Source organism: Protopterus annectens, chromosome 6.part0 (assembly GCF_019279795.1).
Source record: "Protopterus annectens isolate FY-2018-M chromosome 6.part0, PAN1.0, whole genome shotgun sequence".
In the NCBI taxonomy this organism is placed as follows: domain Eukaryota; kingdom Metazoa; phylum Chordata; order Ceratodontiformes; family Protopteridae; genus Protopterus; species Protopterus annectens.
This window is the reverse complement of record NC_056737.1, coordinates 509,315,623-509,341,820: the sequence shown is the minus strand read 5'-3', so window position 1 is coordinate 509,341,820 and position 26,198 is coordinate 509,315,623.

Here is a 26,198-nt window from a genome sequence, read left to right as displayed (position 1 = left end):
AGTCAATGTGTTACCACAGTGCCACACCTCTTGTAGGAAAGGACAGCAGACCAATATCCTCCTGACACACAGACACCTACAACACAGAATACATTATGTAGACCACATACAGTCAGTGTTAATAACAGCAATAATGCATCATGGCTGGACAGCTACACACCCTGATGTGAAAGCATTAAACATTCCAGCTGACAACACTTCATTACATTGCTAAACTTTAGTACATTCATCCTGTGCATCAGAACCATATTATCATGTTCCTGCATCAGTAGTATGGATGACAGGAATGTGGCACAGGTATCATCATATGCACAGGGTGTGGTGTGAGTTTGCCAGAGACCTAGGCTGAGCCATCTGGTTGACATCATGTGTGTGGGTTAGGGAGTTGTTTATTAAAAGACTGTGCAGACGTGGTGTGTGTAGGTATGGAGGTGCCCTAGCTGTGATGGTGATGTGTGTGTGTGTATGGATGCACACAGTTCTGCCTTGTGGCTGCTCTATACAGGGGTATGCTGGACATCTGCGGACTCTATATCCTGGGGTGTACAGATTACTGTGTGTGGCCATGGACACGGGAACTGCTCCTGCCAGGGTTTGCATGGGCATCATCAGGCAGAAGCCAAGATATGTATTCTCCCCTGATGATGATAACTGTCCCCTGGATCTGCATCCCTGTGCGGACTGGCCTGGACCACATGCATGTGGCCTGCTGCATTGTGGTGTGGACAGCACCCTCCTGCAGTGCTTGTGCTGGTACTGCTACTACGGGAGTGGGAGTGAGATGTCGCACATCCACTTAGACCTCCACCTGTTGGAGTTGCTGACCTACGTCCACATGGCCAATGCCCTGCTCTCACCACATGCACTACCACAGACACCACACGGTTGAGGATTCCCACCATTTCACTCAACCATCTATCCATTACCTCTGCAAAATAGTGGTGGGCATCTGCATGATCACGGATGTAGTCATGTACAGCAGGATGAGTAGTCCTCTGGTGCCTCAAACTATCTCTGGTGTAACATTCCATATGTACCTGTGCCTCCATGATGGTCCAAAACATGGGTGCAGTGACACCTGCTGTGGCACTTCTTCCAGAAGCATGATGGCCAGCAGCCCTCCCATGAGCACCCCTGTCCATCTGCCTGTGTGGGGCCTCACCAGTCATCTAGCTATGTCATCACACTTTCCTGTCCCATGCCACCACTTGCCAACTGTCCCTCATCTATACCCACTGGTGATGGGGTATGTGTGGGTATTGTAACTGTGTGCGGGGATGGGGTGGATAAAAGTGGGATGCCAACCACTGGTACAGATTCAGCCCCTGACAGCCCTGCCTGTGTCTTACTATGCCTATCTTCATTGTCAGAATCTGTATGGACACTAACATCAGTTTGCCTGCAGGAGGGACCCTGACCCACCTCTCCACCTCTGAGGGGCAGATAAGAAATGTAAATTAAGACCTGTACATTATGGTATACTTCTACACACACACACACACACACACACACACACACACACACACACACACACACACACTTATAGGTGAGGTGGCACAAAGATATTACGCAGATCATTTATTACCCAACAGTTGACATGCATGACATATGGCACTCAACAGCATGCACTGCAGCTATTCATAATCCTTGTTACCAGCAATATACATCTCTGTGATGCATGAGTTGTGTTAGCAGGTGATGCCCCTTCCCCATGTGGGAAGCCCTGGAAGTTGCATATTAACTGGAAGACATAAACAGGAAAAAAGGTCACATGACCTCATACGGTTGTCCACTTGCACATCAACAGTGGATATTACTTGCAATTAATCCAGAGTATACCGTAACATTGTAAGCTATCATGGCTTAAGCATCTTGCTTTACACTCCTGGCCCTGAACTGTCTAGTTCCCCCAATGTTGGACACTTAATTGCATAGTCCTCTATTCTCCATTCATTTCTGTGTAGAGGGATGATAGTGGCCATCTTCCATGTCTGTGTTTGACTGTAGTGTGTAATGGAACTGTGAGTACATGCCTGATCTCATGTAGGAGGCAGACTGGGATGTCCTCATGCCTCATGGAGAGTTGCTGTTTTTTCCATCAGTAGGCATTATGTACATGCTCACCACTGATAAGGGCAGGAGTGTGGTCGATGTGTATATTCCCCTGTACAAATCTTGTGGACAGGGTGGCACTGTTCCCATCTAACCTGTCTGATGCAGGTTGCCTGTATCCAGGGCATGTGTGTATGAGGTGTGGTTTAACCCCAGTAGAGGTTGAACTGTGTTACTGCCTCTGAGACTGACTACATATGTGGAGATATTGCTGCAATTGGCCTTGGTGGTGTGGATATGTATGATTTATAGTCATAGTCACCCTTACAGGAAGTCACCTATGAACCTACATGCTTGCTCAGATAGAGGTGGACTTGCTTCCAAGTTGTGGTCTGCACCTATGTGTCCATGTACAGCCACTATAGCAACCTATTATGTGCTTTGTGTATTGCTGCTGTCCACCAAGGGGGATTACTCTATCGTTGGTGGAGGCTGGTTGTACAGGTCAGGTACTGCTGATTCCATATAGCTACAGTGGATATATAGTATACACACCCCTATTACAATTTTGTATTTGTGCAATTGAAACATGACCCCGAAAAAGCTCATTTCAATACAATCTCCACCTGTAATGTGACTGCTCATTTTAATTGAAAACATAACAATCTGTTCTGTGAAAACATATGGGAATTAATACTCAGTAGAGTAAGCCAGATGAATATGTGTGCACACCCTCAAACTATGTTGTGTAAACATCTGCTGAGATGATTACAGCATCCATTTATTTTGGTTTGTACATCATGACACATCTTCACTTTGCAATGGTTGCTCACCTTCCTTGAAACAGCTTTGTTTCTTTTTCAATAGAATTGTATAGGGTATGGGTCACATTTGAGGTGAGAAACATTTTGAAATGATTTGCTGTGGTCTCATTGGCATATAGCACACACACCTGGCATTTCAACAGGGGTGAGTACACTTTGGATATCCAGTGTATATGGGTGTTGATATAGCTGTTAGTGGTAGGCATGGACAGTGGCTCATAACACAGTTGTACACTTCTCTGATTACTACCTTATAATCATGCCTACTATAGTACCCATATCAGTGTCATGGCAATGCAAAATAAGTAGCTGTACACATTTTATTTTGTTGTATGCAGTGACACTAATATTATACACATGTGGAACATGTAGAAACTATTTTCTGGACTGCTTGTAACCCATGTTATTACTTTTGTGCCTTTCAGCTGAACATACAAATACATGTACTTGCTCAGGGGATACCTGGTATACATCTGTGTTCTATGTCAGTATGGCACACTGTATTTACAGTCTTGAAGCTCAGTCATATTTCTCAACCTGTTATACCTGGATTTCTGGACAATGGTCTACATCAATGGGTGACAACAGTGAAATCAATATTGATAACGTAATAACATAGCTGACATAACACAAGTATATGTGTGACTACAGATATTAGTCACAACTGTGACTATTCTCTGGCAGAACACTGTACAGTTGAATTATTTTATTTATTTATTTATTTATTTAACATTTGTTGACCAGGCTAGTCTAACTGGATATATGTCCATTTTCAGTAGAAGCCCGGGGAGAAAAGCTCCAAAAGCACAGACAATTTAAAACAAATCAAATGTATTAGGCATATATATGGACAGGAAGAAATACATAATAGTTTACAAATGTTAGCAATATGGCTAAAATAAAAGGAAAACCTCATTCCTTTAATTCTATACAAATTTTTTTTTTTTTTTTTTTTTTTTTAAGAGAGTGCAAGGAAATAGGGAGGAGAGTAGTAGTGGAACAAAAAGACAATAGGAAAGAGGAGAGAGAAATACAGAGAGGTTTGGTAAAAGTAAGGTAAGAAGGAGAAGTAAAATCTAATATGAGAAGCAAGGAGAAGGTAGTTCAAAGTAACATGCTAAGTGGCCTAAGGAATGAGAAGAGAGTAGGGAGGGTAAGCATAGGAAGAGAGAATGCAGTGTTGTAAAGGAGGAGAGATTTTAGTCAGGGTTGCTGCATGGACAGAGCCAGTGGTTAGTAAGATGAAGTCTGAGTTTCTTTTTGAAGAGTGAGGAAGAGGAGGTCATAGTGAGGTCCTTAGGAAGAAGGTTCCAGCTTTTCCCTACTGTATAGAAGAAAAGTGAGTCACCTGCTTTATTATTAGATTTATGTGTGAATACTAAAATTTTGTGTGAAGAGCGAAGGTTAGAAAGATTTTTATAGGGACTAATAAGTTTAGTAAGGATAGGTGTTTTTTCAGGGAAGTAAATGATTTTTTGGGTGACTATAAGTTGCTGTGATAAAAGTTGATTTTTCAGTTCCAGCCAGCCGAGTTGTTTTAAATTTAGGCAATGGTGAGATCTAAAAGGGGAGCTGGTAGCAAATCTGGCTATACTATTGTAGGAGGTAGCCAATTTGTTCAGGTTAGTTTTAGATAGATTTGTATATAAAGATGATGCATATAGGAGAGTAGAGATAAGATGGGCGTGAGCAATGGTAATTCCGGCTGTAGGAGTAAGGAAAGGCTTGATTTTATAGAGGGAGCCAAGCTTTTTATTAATAGATTTAATAGTGGTATTAATATGAGAGTCATAGTTTAGGCTATGATCAATGGTAACCCCTAAAATTTGGTTGTTGTGTCAGGAGATATAACTGTGCCGTTTTTAGATACGATGGAGAAGTGGAGTGGTGAAGATTTTTGTGTGGGAGTGAACAACAGTAGTTTAGTCTTTTTAGGGTTAAGGAGGAGACATCACTGTAAAAACCAGTCTTCTACAAGCTGAAAGACATTTTGGGTGAGGGATTGAAGTTCAGTTGGGTTAGAGGCTGAGGAGACTAAGGTGGAATCATCTGCATACTATATGGTTACGGCTTGGGGGATGCTAGAAGCAAGATCATTGCTAAATATGGAGAATAAAAGGGAACCTAAGATCGATCCTTGGGGGACTCCAAGGGAGACAGGAAGAGGGGAGGATAGAGTGTTTTCCCAGAGGACAGCCTGTTTTAGATTATCTAGGTAAGACTTGAACCACTGTAGTGCCAGAGTGTCAAGTGAAAGTGATTTCAGAAGATTCAAGAGAATTTGATGATTAACCATGTTGAATGCTTTGGAGAGATCTATAAAGACAGCAGATGAGAGGATGTTATTATTGCGTTTTTTATTTATGTGATCAGTAAAGGAAAGAAGGGCAGTAGTAGTGCTATGGGAGGGACGAAATCCATGCTGGGAGGGAGCTAGTAGTCCATTTAGAAGGAGGTGGTCAAGCAGTTGCTGGTGAATACATTTTTCCATGGTCTTAGCTAAGTGAGAAAGTAGGGCAATTGGATGGAAGTTTGAAAGTTCAGATGAGGTCCCGCCCTTATGAAGGGGAATAATATGAGAGATCTTCCAGATGGAAGGGATAGTGCCTTCATTGATGGTTCTATTTATTAGGATAGAGACAGGGTAGGCAATTGCTTTGGCTGCAGTTTGAAGATATTGTGCAGGTAATAAGTCAGCAGACGGGGTTGAAGGTTTGAGTTTTAGATTGAGGGTACTGATGAGGGATGTAGAGACAGGTTGTAGTTGGAAAGTGGGAGGAGATGGAAAGGAGGACAGTGGTGAAAGAGAAGCCACGGGAGGAAGGGAGTTAGCAATTGACAGGATCGCTTCAGTAAGAAGTTGTTAAAGGAGTCAGCTATCTGTTTAGGAGTGTTTTTGGTAGTACTGGCAGGGGTGTGTGCCTTAAATGTGCCAGGGTGTAGTAAAGTATTGATTCCTGTCCAGAATTTCTTAGGGTTTTGGTGTTTATTTTGCTGGAGATGAATGAAAAAGTTTTTTTTATCACGTCGTACAGAAGAGTTAGTGGAGTTTCTAAGCTGTTTAAATTTAGTGTGATCAGATGGGTCTTTAGAAGCATGCCATTTTGACCAGAGTTTGTTTCTTAGCAACATTTTGTGCTCAGATTCTTTTGTAAGCCAGGGTGCAATCTTGGTCCTATTTTTAAGGGTACGGATAGGGGCATGGAGGTTAAGAATTTCAAGGAATTTTGAATGAAAGTAGGCTACTGCTTCATCAAGTTGTAGGTATTTTAGGGGTGACCAGTTACAGTGTCTAAGTTCATTTTGGAAGCATTCAGGGTTAAAGTTCTTGTTGGAGCATATGGTCTTGAAGCTTGTAGGTAGAAATATATTGGACTTATGTTGAAGTATTTAAGTTAGAAAGTGATCACTCATATCTTCCGGGAGGGTGCCTACTGTGTAGAATGAGGGGGAAGTATTTATGAGAATCCAGTCAAGGATGGATTCTTTTTTGGTGGGCTTGTGGATGCGAGTGGGTGAGGTGACAATTTGAGTAAAGCCATGCAGATTAATGTGGGTAGAAGGGGTATTGGTATTACAGGTATTACAGTCAATATTAAAGTCACCAAGTACTATGGTTTCTTGAGGATATGAGGTGGATAGCCAGCTAAGGATATTTTCAAGGAGGTTGATGTTGTTGCCAGGTGGAATATAAGAGCACAGAATATAAATGGCCTTGTAAGTATTTAATTGTAGCTTAGTAAAAAGAATTTCAGTGTTAGTGTCAGATGGAAGACAAGAATTTAATGGAGTGAGTTGGAGACCTGTTTTATACAGTAAGGCTATACCCCCTCCCTTCTTGTTAGGGCGATCTACTCTTAGAATATTATACCCAGGAGGGGTGATATCGCAGTCCTGGACATGGGGTTTTAACCAAGTCTCTGTGAGACATAATAGATCAAAGTTGTGTATTTGCAGTAGGGCATGAAGCTCTGTTATTTTATTGTTAATACTTCGTATACTTAAATGAGCTAATAAAAGGGAGTTAGAAGAGAGGCTAAGGTTGTATTGGGATGAGGAAGAAACTCTAGGTGTGAGGATAGGAGAGGTGGTGGGGCCTGGGTTAGGATGAATGTCACCATCTAAAAGGAGGTGACAGTGAGATCTGGTGTTGTGAATTAGTATAAGATATGATATAGTTTGTTGTTTTTTCCCATAAAGGTGTTTGTAGTAAATATGGTTAACTCTATGATATTTTGGGAAGAAGTAATTGGATGTGTAATAATGTTGATGTGTTTTAGGGGAATTGATGATGCAGTAAAGGATGTTTGTTTTGTGGAGTGTTGCAGGTTAAAGCAGTTGAGGTGTTCATAGGAAGTGGAGATATAGATAAGGAAAAGAGATGGGAGGATTGAGAGTAGGAGAAGGGATGTGAGGTAAGGAGAGAAGGAAGAAAAAGACATTGTGATTTGGAGGTAGAGTTTGGGAAGTAAGAGATTAGATGGGAGGGGAAATGAAGAAGTTTGGTGAGATAGTAGGGAGATGTTTGAGAGGGAAGGAATGTTATTGGCTAATAAGGAAGAAGGAGTGTCTAGAGAGGTATAAGGCTGGATGTAGTGGGGGTGGGTGGGAATTGGGGGTAGGGTAGGGGAGTGGAGTGAGCCCGAAGGCGAATGGAGTGGGAAGAGCCAAGCAGGGAGGAGAAAGATCGGCCTAAGAAAAACAATCAGTGAGATGCTGATTGCTGTTGGCAGGTAGAGGTCAGGTAGGTGACAAGAGGTGATAATAGAGAGTCAGAGTAGGGTTGGGAGAGTAGAAGGATAGCACAGAGAAGTGGAAGATAAAAGGGGGGGTGAGGCAGAATTGAAAAAAGTATCAGCAGTTTTAAAGAGATAAGAAAGTTACTTTGGAGAAGTAAGTAAAGAAAAGGGACAGGTTAACCTGGTAAAGGAGATTAGAGGGAATGGGATAGAATTAGTGGTGAGAGGGTACCATCTAGAATGTTATTAATTCAATATATGACATGCAGTTTAACACACACATCTGCAACAGTACTTTACTATGCACATGCCCTATATAGGTATCTTAGATTTACAATACAATCATGTATAATACTCATTTTCACAGGTAACATATGAATATGGACAACATCCCATTAACTGGCCTAGCAGTGGCACAGTCATGACTGTTTGACAGACACTCTAGTGGTTACCATATATCAGCTGTCCTTTCCTGGGGTGAGTCAGGCTCCTCAGCTGTGACCCTACCTCTCCACATCTAAGAGCATCACATTTTGACAAAGCCTAAAATTGGGGTGGGGGGATAAATAGGAAAAGATCTTAAATATGCCTGTTACAAACCTATGACGTTTGTATTGCAATACATTTTGCATTACCATGACTGTTCTGAAGGTGGTGGGGTCTGAAACTTGTGTTATTGTCTGTCATTATTTCATGACTTTCTTCCTCAGCTATTTGCCAGAATAATATAGATGTTAGGAGGAACAGACCAAACATTATGATAGGTAAATCTGAACATTCTGTGAAGATCTGTGCAGTTGACAGGTATGGCACACTGCAGACAGAGCCAGATGCTATGTCCATAGCAGCTGCTCAGCAGGATATCAATACAGCAAGTCTTGTTGGCACATATAATTCTTTCAAAATCCTCTATCCCTTTATTACAGACCAAGTACTACATTTAATTACATGCTTACATTTCATATACCTGTTTTATTTTTATGTGTTCCAGTTTATATCTTCCTTGTTTTGTTTGGTTTGCTATTTTTTGTATTTTTTTCTCTCTCTCTCCACTACAGGTATTGAGCTAGTTTAAACAGGTTGCAGTATGGCATTTGTAAGTAATGCTCATGAGCAGGTGATGGCCTCTGCACCAATTGGTGTTCCCCACTTGCTAATTGCATGCAGGGCAGCTGTGTAGTTCTTCCAATAGCCAATGTCATAGCAACCCACATAAATGACTGCTTCCTGTGGCCATTGTCCCTTTACCTTGTCTGAATGGAAGACATCCTTCATGTGTGGGGGCAGCAGTGTTACACACAGCAGGTAGGGATACCTCTTACAACAAGACTACATGTTTGTATAAGATTCCAGACCTAGGGACAGCATGTGAGTATTGCTTTTATATGCTTTGAATACTGCTAGTTTTACAGGATTTGTGCATACATGCTTGTTTTGCATGGAATGCAGTCTGTCTGCATAGCTCACAACTGTGGGGCTACCCACATAATGGTCAGAGGTTTGGCTGCTATGTTTTATCTGTTCCGCAGACAAGTGTTGTCCTGGACAAATCAGTGGCATTCTCTTGCTGGTAGTACATGACAACATCAATTTGTGTTTCTGACATCATATTCCTCAGAAAGGGTATGTTGCAACCAATCCTGTAAAACCAGCAACTTTTACAGTGTATAACAGCAACTAAAAATATGGCCCTATCTTTTGGTCTCTGTCCTCCACTTATATGCAAGGCTTTGTCCAGATGTCATGCAGTAAGAGGTTGATAGGTTATAATCTATCATTATTTAGTGCTGACATTCCTGCTATCATTCCAGTGATGCTGTGGACCCCCACCCTTGTTGTGGGGTAGGGGCCATAAATATGAGGGCTATGGCTGGACAACATGTGTGATCCTGTGGAGCCAAAAAGTCAGTGTATAGGGAATGCTGTTATATGCCCTTGTAAGGCATTTTAAGTGGGAAGGGGTATTAAATAGTTTTAACCTAGGCTGTTAGAACATGTGAGGGATATTACTAATAAGAAACATAAAGGTATATGGCTATGCATTTTCATAAATTTCACCATGGGGACAGTGGTGGGCTAGAACTTACTGTTTTGCAAACAGTTCTGTTTGTCAGTGTGATAGTACAGTTTGAAGGGAAGTATTGTTATGTAAAGGATGCATTTACATTGTAACATGTGATACTTTTCTTCCTAGGGGATTAACTACAGAGTGTAATTGGAGGCCGTTTAACTAAATCTGTAATTAAGTGTTGATTGCGTGTTGTCTTCAAGGCAAGTGTGTTTTTTACTGTTGTAGTACTTGAAGGCTTCGGCCAAGACAACAGAGTATCTTATTTTTTTGCGGATTACTTTGGGTTACCACCTGTCCCTCTTTGCGAGGGACAAACCCTCTTTGTGCAGTTGTGTCCTGTTGATAACAACTGTCAAATGGCAAATGTCCTGAAATGGTAGGACCAAGAATGTATCATATGTTTTCTTTGATAGTTACATAAATCATTTATTTTGTATTTCAAACACCTAATTGATGAGGGATCTCAACCTTTTGTTGAGGCTGATAAGGGGGGGTTTTCCAGTCTTGGGACTTCACCTTATTCTGCATCAGGTTCGTATACATATATATATATATATATATATATATATATATATATATATATATATATGTGTGTGTGTGTGTGTGTGTGTGTGTGTGTGTATGTATATATATATATATATATATATATATATATATATATATATATATATAAAATATCTATATATACATATATATATATATATATATATATATATATATATATATATATATATATATATATATATATATATATATATATGTGTGTGTGTATGTATGTATATACACATTTACCTACTGTTGAATGACTGTGCTGCATGATATGTTTGAATAAACATCCAACATATCTACAGCTCAGATGGCTTAGTGTTAACTTGCTGAGGCTATGGTGTGCAAGGCCCTGGATTCAAGACTTGTAAGGGCTGATTATTTTGTTGCTGGGCAGAGCAAGGGCTGTTGGATAGTGATTAAGGCACTTTTATGCAGTTGTAAGTGGGTTTGCATGAGTTTGCATGGTGTTACGCAATGCTAACTTCTGGTTAAATATGCTTACAGTTAGCCTTAACAGTGCTTAATCTGTGTTGACATCGCTTACCGCCACGCAAACAGGCTTACTCCCACTTACTACTGCTTACTCCCGCTTTCCCCAGTGCTAATTTCTTTAAAAGAAAAGAAAAATGGATGATAGGAAAGTGGTGAAAAAGGGGGCATGAAGAGGGTAAAACAATATGACAGACAAACAGGGATGTGCAGGATGGGTGTAGGGAAGGTCCATAGCTGTCCATTTCTTCTACAGCAACAGCTGTCCATATACACTGAATCTGGAGGTAAATTTGGACACTCAAACCCCTGAGAGAGAGGGGTGAGAACAACAATAATGTGTCGTGAAGCCAATTAGACAAGATTATATGTGTCCTGTGGACACGTGCAAAATGGACAGCTATGTATGGGACAAATTTTTTTTTTTTGGGAACAGATTGCCCTTTTTTTAGGTGAGAGTGGGATGTTGGGGAAGGATAGTAGGTATATTTGGGTAGAAAGACAGGCAAGACAGACAAGACAGCATACAGGGATGGTAAATACCTTGGATGGGGAGGGGTGTTTGGTAATTGGAAGCCCATAAGCCCCCAAATGGATACAGTGGAACTGAGGGCCCCACCCATGGCAGTCACCACTGCACCTTCACAGCCCCAAAGGTGCCTCTGCTGAGGGCTGAGCAGGAGGGGCAGGCTGACCCTCTAACTGCATCATATGGCCCTCAAGCTGGTGTAGCAGATCTCCAAATTCCTTGCCGAGCTTGCTATGCACCAGCCCCCTGACCTGGTTTCAGGTGACAGGATCTTGTCCTCGCCCACGACCCAGGGGAGGTCGAGCCACATCCCCTGAGGCAGTTCTGCCCAAAGGTGATGCAGGGCCAGTGGACGAGGAGATCCCAAGGTGGATCCCAGTCATGCTGGGGCCCGCTGCCATGGCTAAATGAGGCAGGAGAGGTGGATCCTCTGGGATCGGCCTTCCCTGACGTTCTATGGGTTGCAGTTATAGAATATATGTTGGTTAGTAATGGTAAACACATGCCAAGATTAGTTATAACAGCATGCTTGAGTATTCCCATCCATGTCCAACTAACAACAGTCAAAACTGCAATTCAAATGATAGCTTGCTACAGATCACCCACCATGTCCCAGGACCCCCATTCTGCATTTCTGGAAACACTGAGAAACATAAAGGTCCTACCAAACACCCTGATATTGGGTGATTTCAATTACCCAAACATTAACTAGGAGAACTACTCAAGTACTAGCTCCCTTGCCCAACATTTCCTAGAATTTATAAACTCAAATGCCCTGGATCAACTGGTCAATACCCCCACCAGAGGTGACAACATATTGGACCTGGTCATCACCAACATGGTCGATCTGTGTTCCACACCAGAGGTCAACACCTCATTGGTTAGATCTGACCATAAACTAATCACTCTGGATATCCATATTCCGCCTACACCCCCGGTCAAAGAAACCACCGTGAAAAACTTTTCAAAAGCAAACTTCACGTTACTTAAGACTGAGGTGGAAAGTTTCAAAGCCCCCATGCTAAAGGATAATGCTGCCCAAGCAGCAAAATTCTTTACTAATGCACAATACGGGCACCTACAAGAATGCATGGATCATGCTATCCCAAGCAGAACCAAGACTCACTCCTCCAAGAAAAGGAAACCAGTCTGGTGGACCCATGCCATAAACAAGCTATACAACAGAAGAAGGAAACTAGTACAGAAAAGAGTAAAATCTCAAGAAGGTAAGACATCTCTGACCAATATCAGCAAGAAACTACGATCCCTCATAAAATCATCCAATGCTAGCTTCGAAAGAAAAATTGCCAAGGACTCTAAAGATAACCACAAGGCATTCTTTAACTATGTCAAGAATCTAAGTGGCAATTCTCAGATCTGCTCGGAGTTAGTGCAGAATGGCACAAAATACACTGAACTGACCGATATCACCAACATCCTGGAAGACAGGTTCAATGCAAACTTCATCCCCCCCTCTCACCCCAAAAAGAGACTATAACAATACCAGAAGAATGTAGTGCCCCTGAAATCACAGGCACTTAGGTTAAAACAGCCCTCTCAAAAGCCAAAAACACAGCATCAATGGGACTGGACGGTATCCCAGGCTGCATCCTACATGAGCTCAAAGATGAACTAACCCCTCACCTAAACACACTGTTCAAACTCAGCCTCTCCACAGGCTATGTGCCCATAAAGTGGTGCACAGCAAGAGTTATTCCACTCCACAAAGGTGGAGCCACAACATACCCCGGGAACTATCGCCCTATAAGTCTGACTAGCTTGGTCTGCAAGGCTATGGAGCACATCATCATGGATCTCCTTAACAGAGACATTGCAAACCTCCAAACACTGGACCCTACCCAGTTCGGCTTTGTTAAGGGCAGATCATGCCTCCTAAACCTGGTGGATTTTTTTGCGACAGTTACCTATAGACAAGGGAAAGGTGGTCCACACAGCCTACTTAGACCTTGCAAAGGCCTTCGACACCATTCCCCATTCTGGTATTATAGACAAGCTCAACAGCCTGAACATAAAGCCCTATATCACAAGATGGGTTGCCAACTGGCTCACAGACAGAACCCACATGGTAAGAGTTGCAGGAGCTAGGTCTGACTCTAAACCAGTTACAAGTGGCATTCCCAGTGGTCAGTCCTAGGAACCCTCCTGTTTGGCATATACTTCTCACAGGTACAAGCAGGCACAGGAGGTCTGTGGCTGACCAAGTTCAGACAACTGCAAACTAGAGGCTATAATTGACTCTCTGGCTGACACAGACATCCTCCAAAAGGATCTCACTGAGACAGATACCTGGTGTCAAAACCATGGCCTCAAGCTAAATGCCAAAAAGTGCATAGTCATCCCCTTTAGAAAAAACAAAGTACCCACAAACTACCACATAGGTGGTAGCCCCCTAAATATGAAAGATGTAATAAGGGATCTGGAGACCCAAGTAGATAGTATCTCTCCTTTGATAATCACATTGCCAAAGTGGTTAGAAAATCCTTCTATGTGGCCCACCTAATCACAAAAGGGTTTGCATCCAGATCAAAAGAGGTCATTGTGCCCCTCTATGCATCACTCATCAGACCCATCATAGAGTGCAACACCCCATTTGGAATGTACCTTACAAGATACCTGCAACAGCTGGAAAGACCACAGAAGTACCTCACCAAGAGGATCACTGGCCTCAAATAGATGCCATATGCAGCTCGACTGAAGAAACTCCAGCTGTACTCAGTTGCATACCGCCTACTCAGAGGTGATCTATGCCTGACTTACAAGGCCATGTCCAACCCAGAATTGATGGACATGCTCCACCTAAAGAAAATCATATCCCTTTGAGCCACATGGTCTAGGGATCTAAACCTCACCACAACAATAAATAGGACATGTTGGAGGGATAGATTCCTGTCCCAGAGACTTTGCATGCTCTGGAACAAGATTCCAATCTACATTAGGCATAGCTCCTCACTAACACTCTTCAAGAGAAACCTTGATAAGTGGATGGGAAATAGAAAGTTTAGCCTGGGGGATCACTTCAATGGCTCTGCTGGATAGAGGCACTGAAAACTAATCTAAGGGGGCGGCAAAAGCCAACACAATTCTGGCTAGGCTTATAAATGCCTTCAGGCAGATGGCCTAGTATCTACCTATGAACCTATGAACCCAATATAATAGATATGTAACATTTGAATAGCAAACAGATCACAGGTATATATGGAACCACAGTGGGTATTACACCAGCATGCTGGTTACATTGATAGCAACAGGCCACCTTTTATATTATTTGAACAGGGAACATTAATTGGAATAAATTTCAACATTTTTAGAACAACAGGACACATGTCCCAACAGTAGGTTTGGTGGAAAACATACCCATTCATTTATGTGTTTAGATTATTGGTGAAGATAAGTCGGGGGGATGTCAGATAACAAATATAGATTCTTGCAGTGGTCACAACTTTAATGATCATTGCTCTACTCATTACTCTACGGGTATTATTACAGCAACTATGGCCTTGGGTTGGGCAGTGGTATGTACACAGTATAATTACAGCCTTCTTATAGCTACTTTATACTTTCTCTTACCTGGAAGACCTGTGGAGGGAATGTTTGTTAATACTATATGACTGTTTACCCATATTGGTTACATATGTGCATTCATACTGTGTGTGTGTGTGTGTGTGTGTGTGTGTGTGTGTGTGTGTGTGTGTGTGTGTGTGTGTGTGTGTGTGTGTGTGTGTGTGTGTGTGCGCGTGCTACTGACACACTCTGCCTTGATTTATATCAGTCACCCTAGTTGTTGTTAGCAGAGACCAGTAGCTGTGACAGCATGACACTTTTGAATATTTCTTGGGTGAGACCACTTGGTGTATGTAGTGATATTGCTGTCATTTGCAGCCTTGGGGTTGGACCATGGGTGTTGGATACCATATAACTACTGCCTTCTGATAGCTACGTTATACCTTCTCTTACCTGGAAGACCTGTGGAGGGAATGTTTGTTAATACTACCTGACTGTTTCTACACATTTTCACAAAATCCTAGTTGAAATTATGCATACAGCTTACTACCACTCCTGGGATTCGAACATTGGCTGTTTCTGCTAAAACTATAACAAGCATGTGCTTCATTAGAGGGAGATATTGAGAAACTGCTACCTACTCTTTGAGTGATTTCTTTCTCATTCTCTGTTGTACGATCTGACCTTGTAATTCCAACATTCTTATACATACATTCCTATACATACCTTTTCACATAGCACAGTGTGGAAAACAGTTGTTAACACAACATTACTGTTCAGGTAAAAGATCTAGGTGTGTGAAATTTGTAATATCAGTTAATCTCGTGTGTTATAGAGGCACTAACTTTGGCAGATGAGACTTGATTGTTTAATGGTTTCAGAGCTATAGTTGCTATCCATAATCTCTGCACATTTCAAATAATACCATAACAGAGTAAACACAACCAGTCCAGGGTTTTGAATTTTATTGACAGGCAGTTACAGTTTTATTAATATATGACCTATATGAGACTATTACTGTAATATTGTCTGCTTTATTCAGTAGAAACCATACCCATTTTTAATAATGCCAGATGACATTCTACTCATTTATATTTATTTGGCATGAATACTACAAGCTAGATTGTTACTTACCAGCCTCGCAACACAGCCATTGCAACCTGCTGGCATGGGCTTCCTGGTTCACAACCCACTCAGTTGGAGCTATAATAAAGATAGAGAAACATTTATGCATACCTAGCCATCACATACACAGGCTGGACTTTGGTAAACAGTTATTGCTATGAATAATTACACACTGTTGGGCCATCATGCCCCTGTCATGCTTTTTGGAACCACTGTTCCAAGAGCTCCCTCTTCCTCTGCTTCAAGTCAGCATAGTGGTGCTGGATCTGCTCACCAGTCCAAGGGATATCAGTGGCACTGATGAGATCACAGGCAAGACTTTCCCAGGATTCCGCTTTGTATTGGGAGTCCTTGTACTGGTTCTGCAGCAGTCTCACATCACGTTTTTTACAAGGAGTCCTACCTTGACCTTGGACTCCTGTATGTCCCAGCATTGTGCCCAAAAGCGCATGCCCTCTCCAACACCTGCCATACTGCCTACAGTGAGAAGCTACAACCAGTTATGAGCTGTATTCCCATCTGTGAGGTTTAAATAGGGCCAATTTCCTGCACTTTGTAATGATTGGACAGTTTTGAATATGCTGAGCTAAGCTAAGCTTCAGGCAAACCTGCTTAGCTAACATTGGCAGTGCTTAAAAGGGCAGGTTAGCATTACTTACCAATGGGCAAATCCACTTAGCTGGGCTATTCATTGCTTAGCATTCATATTTACACAATGCTTACACCCAGTCAGCATAGCTGTGCAATGCTTAGTACTGTATATGTTTTATTTTATGGATTACCACCCGTATGGGATTGAGTCATCATTCCTGACATATTATAAATTTATTTACCTTCCCTGACATCCCCCAATGTGCTTTCATTGCATGTATTCTTGTGTGATTATACTGTATGGGGCACTCATGTTTATATGGGGGTTTCAGAACTTTATTACACTGACACGTCACATCTGGGCCTAATACACTACCCTGGTTGAGAAATATAAGTTACTTTCTACATAAATATACAAATAAAAAATATACAAATAAATTAAAATAAATTCATTTTGGTGAGGCTCAAACATTCAATGACTACATGCAAGGCATGCACTCTAACCGCTACACTATTACACTACTGCTTTTGCTGGATTTCTATTACTATTTAACTTCTCATGCCATTATAGCTGGGCTAAGCTTAGCTAAGCAATGGGCACACCCTCGCAGCTATGCTTAAATGTTATTGCAGATGTGAAAAAAAAAAAGATTTATTTGTTGGGAGCTGTGCTTTGCAAATGTTAATGACATATAACATTTCACAGTATGTCTGGATTTTTACCTTATATTATTGGTCCACTTTTCATAAACTTGTGGCTCTCTGGCACATCATTACAGATTGACGTTTGACAGTAATGACAGAACATTTGCGTTTTATACTTCATACCCTTCAGAAAATTCATGCTAATGCAAAACCTGCTATTCTATCAACTTTCAAGTTTGTAATAGCAATATTTCACAGTTGTCCCTTATGGCTTTGTCCAGATTTCTTGCTCTAATGGGTTGAGAGGTGTAATGAGCAATCTCGCTCTTTTTAAATTGGCATATGGCAATTCTGGTGTGCAGGGGCATGTGTATTGTGAGAGCACTGCTCTCAAACATGCCCCATGTGCTTGTACACATCCCTATGTATGTATTACTGCATGGCAGCATGCCTTCATACATATGTATGGCGCGCTGCAGTGCTGCACAGAAATTACACCTTCCATGCAGGAATAAGTTATTCCTGCATGGATGTTTGCTGAATTTGGGGGGGTAACTTATTTTCATCCACAAATAAGTCAGCCCCCCACACTCACCCTGCAGTTATAGCCACTTTGCTGACAGATGATGAAAATAATGGTCATATTTCAAATCTGTTTCACAGAAAGACACAGTAACCTATTTAGTCACATTAAAGTATTACAACTTGTCTACACACAGATGAACAATAGCCCTGAAAGCCCAGATTAATAATTATATACCATGAACACATAACAAGAGAGAGTGATATGCTTTCATCCACAGGCAATCCCCACCCACTCAACAGATACAGTTACTGTGCTGATTGTGTACACCTTAGATGAGTGAATGTGATGAAAAATAACAGGCACACAAGAATTGTATTTCAGCTTTGTTTCACACAGACAGTAGTCACAATAAAGTATTACAGTTTGTTTCTCAAAAAATTGCATTGTGCCTAAAAATAGAGAGCAATGACCAAACAACAACAATCCATTATTTTCATTTGCAGGCAGCCTTGAGCTCAGCAATTGCAGCTGTTTTGTTGTCTGTGCACATCTCATATATCCAACTGTAGAAAAATAAAACAAAATAAAGTCATGCTCACACAATGTATTTCAAAATGTTTTATAAAGCACACAGCCATAGGTCTTAGTGACAAAACCAACAATGATAGTGGTACAAAGGCCCTAAATCATGGACAGATTATATGAGCAGAAAGACCCAAAATCAGGAATAGATTTTAAATATTGCTCTTTCTAACACTTTCTAGAACAGCAGGTTTGGCATTAGTATACATTTTCTAAAGGAAGTGAATTCTGGAACTCAAATGTCTGTCATTATTTATTGACTACAATCCTCAACACTTTGACAGAAAAAACACAAAGTTCACAATGAACAGGCCAAAAATATGAGACAAAATCAGAGAATTCCACAACATCAGGACAGTTGAGAGATATGTACATAGCTGCTCACCAGCCAGCCACCTGCTTCCTAAGCAAAGTGTTCTCACAACTCCCAACTTCTTAGCACAAGAATTAGGGACAAAACCAAAAAGAATTTGAAGACAGAGGCATAAACTCATGGTCATATTTTAAATATTGTTATTGCTTACTTAGAAAGCTGCTGTAATAACAGGACTTGAATAAGCATGCATTATCTGACGGATGTGAAGTTTGAAATCCAAATGTCTGTCTTTGCATATTGACTGCAATCCTCAACAGTTTGTGAGAAAAAAAACACAAATTCTCTGAGGAACAGACCAGAAATATGAGCTAAAAGCAATGATGTCTTCAGCATAAAAACATCTGACAATTATGCACACAGCCGCCATCCCCAGCAAAGTATTCTCAGATCTCAACCATTTAGTGCAATATTTGGAACACGGCCAAAAGATAATGCAGGACAAGCACCCAATATCAAGTCAGTGACATATTTCAAATATTTCTCTTAAATATTTAGAAAGATGCTACAATAACAGGATTTACATTAACATGCAATTTCTGAAGGTTACAAAGTCTGAAATTCAAATTCTGTTTTTATGTGTTGACTCCAATCCACAACAGTTTTCTGAAAAACAAACTCAAATGTTATGAGGAACAGACCAGAAATATGAACCAAAATCATAGAAATTCAGTAAAACAATGGAGAAGAGGTGAGAAGTATGCACACAGATAGATTCCACCCAGAGGAAAATACTCTTGCAGCCGTTTTAGTACAGGAATCTGAGACAAAGACAAAAGAAAAGGAACAAAGGCCCAGTATTAGGACCATTCTGAAAAAGCTGCCAAAACAGAGTTCTGCATTAGCAGTCACTTTCTGAAGGATATGATTTCTGAAGTCTGAAACTCAAATATCTGTCAGTATTTATGACTGCAGTCCTCAATGATTTGCTTGAAAAAAAAAACACAATTTTATAAGGAAGAGTTGAAAACATGAGGCAAAGTCAAGGAGGGACAATTGACAAGGATGCTACAGTCTGACCCTCCATCACCATATTTAAGAGGAAATAACTAAACATTTGAGGGAAAAACAAGGACATTTGCAAACTGTCCATTCTGAATATTTTTTCTTGTTACCTGACAAGTTGAGGATTAACAAAAAGACTTATTTACCTCATCTTCCAGCAGCTGCTTCCCCAGCCAATGATTAACCCTTTTAATGTTTATTCAGTGTGGTCTTTCTGCATCCTCAAGGTACAGAAAGTCCATAAATTGATAAATTAAGTTCATTAGCCTCCTAAAGGTCTATGCAGATAACCATTCACTGCGCCATCCGAAATTGTAACTCTGGATATTTGCCAAAGGTGTTCCATGGGCTGTTTTTCCTTATTTATTTTATTTTTTTCGAGTAAATAAAATGCAGTGTTTCTTTCCTTTAAAACTAAAATAACATAAGAAAATGACCTGTGGCATGCCAGTGCCCCTCTACTTATTTTGCCATGGCCCCCAAGAGCTGTGAGCCTCAGATGGCCACTTGAATTGCTCCGATTATAATCTTCCACTGTTGCTAGCAATATTTTAAAGTGTTGCTAACACAGTAAAAATAGGAACATAGATGCATAAGAAAAAAGCTAAGTAAGTGATCATGGTAATCATAAGATGCCTTGCCATATATTCTTTTAAGCAGACATACTTAAAAGTTCTTGCCACCTTTTTTGAGCACCTAATACTGTTCTCCTTCCAAACTGAGCTGAGCTGAGCCATGTTTGATAACTTTTTTGTAAATGTATTTTTACCAATTCATTCATCAAGAATAGTCTTAAAGTTAGTCAAAGCAATAATTTGTTTGATCAGTAGAGGTAACTTATTCCATGGGCTGGGAATGCATAGGAACCTATTATTCCAGTTAATCTTCTTTAATTGTTGCTGTAGATATAGGTCCCTGTTACAGATATATCCTGCTCATCATGTGTGTGGGGATTTTGATTCTTCTTCTCATCTTGTGTAGGGATTTTTTTGGTCCCTATTACAAGTATTTGCAGAGTCACTGTTTTTTGTGAAGAAACTGGAGGTAAAATGGGACTGGGTCATTCATGTCTCAAAAAGTGAGACATAGGTCACTTCAGGGCAGGAGGTAGTCTGTTAAGTATATGGAGAAGTGTGTTGATCTATCAAGATAGTCAAAGAATTTAAAGCTTTTCATTTTAATGTTTAGACAATCCTTAGGGCCTTTCTAATTGAGTTATATTCCAGGGGTTGTGTATATCCAAAGGGTCACTGTATTCAATGAGGGGTCTGTAAAGGCTGCCATCCCATCTATCTGGAATTTTGTAAATAATTCTATGTTATTTGTGAATAGTAATATGATTTGTATGCTTGTCTTACAAATGTTAGAAAACTATATGTATATTACACTACTGGTGCAGAAGTGTGTGTTGAACTGTATGTTCTGTACTGAGCTTCAAAAATGTAACCACAGTGTACCCTGCTGGAAAAGAACAGAAATGTGTATAAACCATATGCCTAACAAATGTATATTTTGATGGTAAAGGCTGAAACATACAGAGTTAACTTGCAAACCCTCAAGAAAAGCAAAGAGTTTTATGATGGTGTTTAACTCGGCTAAGAGACAGAATGTCTACACCTAGGAGTTCTTTCTATTATCGGGAAACAGAAATAATTACAGGTTTCCAATATAAAAGTGTTTATCTGTTTTACGACTTCCCATTCTAGGCAAACCTCTGAGAGATAAGTATTTTTGACACAGAGATGCTAAATTTTCAAATTTCTGTTAGCGTGGGAACTAAAGGCAGAGGTGACAGAGAATTGTGTAATCTGAGATAACTCAGCAGTAATGTTTGATAGTAATTTAAGAACTATCTCAGACAGTGAGTCTGTGCATATTTTATTTGTCTTTGGACCTAGAAACATTCACTCAGCACTTCTGCCTGTGTCTTGCTCTGTAAGTAAGAATTAGATTACAGTGATTTCTCTTAGAGATAGATAGCAACTTAGTAAGATTAGTTTAGATGTTTTCTGTATTTAAGTGAGACCGTCCTGCAATGTTGTTTTAAAATATTTCCTGTGATTCTGAACTCTGTTGTCACTGTATTGAGTTATTGAGTATTGTCTTGTTATTTTATTATTTATTATTAAATATATTTAAACATTTAATTGTGGCTGGTTTGTTTAGAGATATTTAAGGCCATAGAGTACTTGTATATGTGTTTGGTGACACTGTATAGGCCACTTCTAAATAGCCTTATTCTTGGTCACACTTACCATTTGGATTACACATGAGAACTGGTCACCCTTTGGGAAGGGCCTTATAGCAGCTGATAAGTAAGAGTGGTTGTTGTCACTGGCACTACTGCATAGTCTGGGCAGAAGGGGCATAGCTAGTGAACCTGTGCCAGCCTTCCCCAGGAGTGTCTGTGTGTTTGTATATAAATCAGATCTAAATGTGTGTGTGTGTGTGTGTGTGTGTGTGTGTGTGTGTGTGTGTGTGTGTGTGTGTGTGTGTGTGTGTGTGTGTGTGTGTGTGTGTGTGTGTGTGTGTGTGTGTGTGTGTGTGTGTGTCAGTTACTTGGGCAGGGATGTGAAGCACTGGTTGGACAGAGAGGGTGCTGGAGGTCTTGGCTTGACCACTTGGCTGAGATTTTGACCCTATAGTTGTGCCAGTGGGGAGTTTTATTGGGGATCTGTAGAGAGAGGGAGAAACCAGTCCCAGACTGACTGTGATCTCTGTGTGCTCTTATGGGAATTTGTACTTTACTGTGTGTGTACTTGTCATCCTCCCAATGTGCACGTTCCTCACTGGTGCTAGTGGTAAGGATTGAGGCTCCTTGATTACTGGGCCAGTGCAGGGACAGCACAGGGTCTAATAATGAAAGCGTACAGTAGTACGATGACTTCTTGGATCTGAGGAAGTTCCTTGGAAATTAACAGGACCAGATAGAAAGATTTCTTGACTATGGTGAAAACATGATGATTGTCCAAGAGAATTGTCCACATAAGCTCCCAGGTCTCGTATGACCAGGTCTGCCTGAAAAAGAGTACATTTGGAGATATGACCCAGATAAATATGAAAGTAAAGTATTAACAGTTGTTGAGAAAATGTATTCTTGGACTGCAAAGGAAAGAGATTAATTGCCTATTTCATTCATTCCAGAATTATACAGATAACTTTATCCAACAACTGCTGTTATTAACAGAATTTATTCTTACTAACAAGATGTTCTGCTGTGAAGAACAATGCTTTTTTTCAGTTGACCAGTTCAAACTCAGGTACATGAATTGTACATTCTTAGTTGTGTTTATCTCACATTTTAAGATCATCACAGTATTTTAGTTCTTTCATTCTATCTTAGTATTTTGAGTTATTTTAATGCATCACAATCACTAAGCAGTTTTTATTTTTTAATAAGACCTGCCATATGAATGGGTTCTTGGAGGTTTTGTTCCTGGACTCACTTTCAAGCCTCTTTTAATTTCAGTCATGATATATACAAGAAAACTTTTTTTAGTATCATGTAAATTAGAATGGCACTAGTATGAGCCATATCCATCTTGTATAGCTTCTGGAACCAGAGTTGTTTTCATTTTTTTGCCTGAATTACTCTGACTTGTATTATTACTGCTGCTGTTATCTCTTAACAATAGTTTTAAATCCACAAATAAAGTAGATGAACTGCATATTTTTTAAAGTTGCCAATTAATAGTCCTTCAGGCGCTGACAGACCCTCCATCATAGTTTTCCTGACATTCATTGGTAAGTACTAGGCAATTGGATTACAGATAATTGCTCATTTAACAAATAACAAGACAGTACCTTGAACTGCAAGGTAAACACCTCAAACATTATGCCATCCCGAGCCTCATTTACTCCTATCCTCCATCATTGGCTATCTCTGTAATCCAGGAGCTGTTCATAGGTTCATAGGTAAGTACTAGGCTATCTGCCCAAGGGCATCTATAAGCCTAGTCAGAATGTGTTGGCTTTTGCTGCCCCCTTAGATTAGTTCCCTGTGCCTCTGTCCAGCAGAGCCATTAGTTCCCTGTGACTCTGTCCAGCAGAGTCACTGCAGTGATCCCAGGGGTAAATTTTCTGTTTCCCATCCACTCGTCAAGGTTTCTGTTGAAGAGTGTTAGTGAAGGGCTCTGCCTAATGTAGACTGGAATCCTGTTCTAAAGCATGGGGAGTCTCTGGGACAGGAATCTATCCCTCCAGCATGTCCTATTTATCATTGTGGTGAGGTTTAGATCCCTAGAGCATGTGGATCTCAGGGATTTGTTTTCTTTTAGGTGGAGCATGTCCATCAATTCTGGGTTGGACATGGCCTTGTATGTCAGGCAGAGATCACCTCTGAATAAGCGGTATGCAACTGAGTACAGCTGTAGTTTCTTCAGTCCGGCTGCATAGGGCATCTGTCTGAGGCCAGTAATCCTCTTGGTGAGGTACTTCTGTGGTCTTTCCAGCTGTTGCAGGTGTCTTGTAAGGTACATCCCAAATGGGGCATTGTACTCTATGATGGGTCTGATGAGTGATGAGTAGAGGAGCACAAAACCTCTTTTGCTCTAGATGCAAACCCTTTTGTGATTAGGTGGGCCACATAGAAGGATTTTCTAACCACCTTGGCAATATGTTTATCAAAGAAGAGATTACTGTCTGCTTGGGTCCACAGATCCCTTATTACGTTTTCTGTATTTAGGGGACTACCATGTATGTGGTAGTTCATGGGTACTTTGTTTTTTCCAAAGTTGATAACTATGCACATTTTGGCATTTTAGCTTGAGGCCATGATTTTGACAGCAGGTATCCGTCTCAGTGAGACCCTTCTGGAGGATGTCTGTATCAGCTGGAGAGTCAATTATGGCTCCCAGTTTGCAGTTGTCTGTGAACTTGGTCAGCCATAGACCTCATGTGCTTGCCTGTACCTCTGAGAAGTATATACCGAACAGGAGGGGTCCCAGACTGAGTCCTGGGATGCCACTTGTAACCGGTTTAGAGTCGAACCTAGAGCCTGCAACTCTCACTGTGTGGGTTCTATCCATGAGCCAATTGGCAAACAACCTCATGACGTAGGGATTTATATTCAGGCTGGTAAGGTTGTCTATAATACCAGAATGGGGAATGGTGTTGAAAACCTTTGCGAGGTCTAGGTAGACTGTGTGGACCTCCTTTCCCTCCTCTAAAGCCTTGGTAACTGTCTCAAAGAAGTCTACCAGGTTTAGGAGGCATGATCTGTCCTTAACATAGCCAAACTGGGTAGGTTCTAATGTTTGAAGGTTCCCAATGTCTCTGTTAATGAATTCCATGATGATGTGCTCCATAGACTTGCAGACCAGGCTAGTCAGGCTTATAGGGCAATAGTTCCCTGGGTCCATTGTGGTTCTACCTTTGGGGAGTGGGATAATTGTTGCTGTGCACCACTCTATGGGTACGTAGCCTGTAAAGAGGCTGAGTGTGAACAGTGTGTTTAGGTGAGGGGTTAGTTCATTTTGGAGCTCATGTAAGACACAGCCTGGGACACCATCCAGTCCCATTGAAGCTATGTCTTTGGCTTTGGATAGGGCTGTTTTAACCTGTGTGTCAGTGATTGACAGGGCTCTACATTCTTCTGCAGTAACAGAAACCTGGTTTAAGTGATGAGTCTTCAGCATCAAATGACTTTTAACAGACATGCATATGTTTGCTATTTACTAATGTCTGCAGTGGAAGCTGTTTTTTTTGTCTTTTTGCCGTGAATGTTGGTAAAATGTGCTGTATTTGTTTAAAGGTATTATAGCTTCTGTCATGTTATCCTGTCCTTATTATGCCAAGCAGAACAAAACAGTTACAGTTTGTTGTTTTTGAATTTATGATATGATATTCTTTCTCATTTATAGTGGCACCAATGGCATAAAGCCATTGGTGCCACTATAAATGAGAAAGAATATCATATCATAAATTCAAGAACAACAAACTGTACCTGTTTTGTTCTTTTAGCATGTTATCTCTATCCTTATTATACCAAGCAGAACAAAACAGGTACAGTTTGTTGTTCGTGAATTTATGATATGATATTCTTTCTCATTTATAGTGGCACCAATGGCTTTATGCCATTATATCATTTCTGTTGTACTGTTGGCTATCAACTTGATTTGTTACAATGTAACATATCAATACTTCATCAAATCACAATCCCTGGGTATGACAAATTTATTTTCTATGTTTTGCTTATTATTAGGATATGTAAAATATTTCTATACTTTATTAGACTGTCACATTTATTATTTTTCGTGCAGAAATAGTATTTCATGTTTAACAATGGATTACAGATGCATTGTAGTCACTCCCTGTGTTTATTTTTTTGTGATCCAGTTCCTAGCTGTAATCCTATTGCAACCCCCCAACACACACACACACACACACACACACACACACACACACACACACACACACACACACACACACACACACACACACACACACACACACACACAGACATTGCAACCCCAGGAACCCAAGACCAACCTTCAGTGGTGGTGCAGACACTGCAAGGAAGGCACCAAGTGGAGAGATAGGTCCATGACATGTAGCATATGGGTCAGGAATATGAGA